Raw genomic sequence first — 1,442 nt, forward strand, 5'->3', positions numbered from 1 at the left:
TATAAGCTGACTAATTTCTACAATGCCTAATGTCTGAGTAGTGTTAATGGTAATTATTTCTGACATTTTTATGCTTTATGTTGTAGGTGGTGAAAAATGCTCTCCAGGGTAAACCGGGTGGACAAAGTATTTTGAATGACTGTGATGGTGACACATACACAGGTGGGTCTGGTTAGTTTTGCTCACTTCTCTTTAAAATCTGTATTTATTATCCTAATGTGTCTGCTATTTATCCTGTTGTTCCTCCAGGCTGGGAAAACCAGGCATTCTTCCGTTGGTTCATGTGCTTCGTCCTACATCCAAAGGCCACAAGAAGAATCCAAAACAGCTCATGTCAAACTGTGGACCATGTTTTCAGATATGTGCAGGTATGTGGTTATTCTAATGATCCTGCTTCTTTGTAGAAGCACTTTCTCATTGGCTTTGTTTGCTATCTGAATGTAGCTGTGCTGCTAAATATATTTAATCATTTTTATTATTCGTCGTCTTATTATTATGTCAAAGATGCAAGCCAGTGTTGAAGCCTTCCTCATTGCTGTGAAACCAGGACAGCCCTTCCTCCTGCATGTTGGTGAAAACAAGAGCAGCACCAAAGACACTTCACCATCAGTGATCACAAGATCATCCAAGGTAGCTTTTGATGAACTTCCAAAGCACACTTCACCTTCAGTGCAAAGTACCATGGATTCCTCTACAACTTCTGTACATTAATTCAGCCTGCAGTTTTCAACATTAATGTGACTTGCACGACAATTGAGGAGATTAAGATCCTTGCTTTTACTGTAGAAGACTGTGTGCGTCTAGCTTGCGCTAATTTCAGATTTCTCATCAATTGAATCTTCCTCGGTCAGAAGGAATAGGCCAACTCCACCGGTGCAGCTTAGAAGTTTTATTGATGGAATAATAGGAGGTACATGGGAGATGATGGGACAGATGATGACGTAGAGATAGGAACGATGTAGTTGTATTCGGTTTTGTATGTATATGTATGTGGGTGTATAAATGTGTGTGTGTGGTTATCTGAAACAGAAGAAACAATAAAGATGCATATTAATAGCCATGCGGGCAAAGCGGCTACACATACATGCAGGATGAAAATGGCCTGTAGTAACACAGAAATCCAATAGAGGGCATCATAACACCAGACATGGATTATCGGTAAAATGCAATAAACATACAAATGACAAAAAACCGTCAGAAATATGAATTAACAGCAAATCTCCTCATATGCTACTACAATGGTGATATATATCTGGCAAAGAATAGCATAGAACTTGAGTTATTACAAGAAATAGCTTCCATCATCAGTAGCCAGAGAAAACATGAGGCTAATGTCACCTCGTGAGCTAATAACTGACATAAACCCAAATATCGGGCAGAGAAATGTATACTTGTAATTATTAGTTTTTATATTTTTAACTGTTTTAAGACCTATTTATTCT

General features: G+C 38.3%; 1 long non-coding RNA gene across 2 annotated transcripts; it reads left to right on the top strand.

Annotated features, from left to right (window-relative positions):
* The first annotated feature begins 46 nt into the window (after positions 1–46).
* On the top strand, positions 47–695 carry LOC106944310 (uncharacterized). 2 transcript variants are annotated; one of them, XR_001424210.1, is made up of 3 exons: positions 47–126; positions 250–368; positions 505–695. It is a non-coding gene; the product is annotated as an uncharacterized LOC106944310 (long non-coding RNA). The 2 variants fall into 2 exon arrangements; XR_001424209.1 differs by having other exon boundaries at positions 53–162.
* Positions 696–1,442: the final 747 nt, after the last annotated feature.

Source organism: Poecilia latipinna, unplaced genomic scaffold (genome assembly GCF_001443285.1).
Source record: "Poecilia latipinna isolate Pla-1442-1.1 unplaced genomic scaffold, P_latipinna-1.0 Scaffold8016, whole genome shotgun sequence".
Classification (NCBI taxonomy): domain Eukaryota; kingdom Metazoa; phylum Chordata; class Actinopteri; order Cyprinodontiformes; family Poeciliidae; genus Poecilia; species Poecilia latipinna.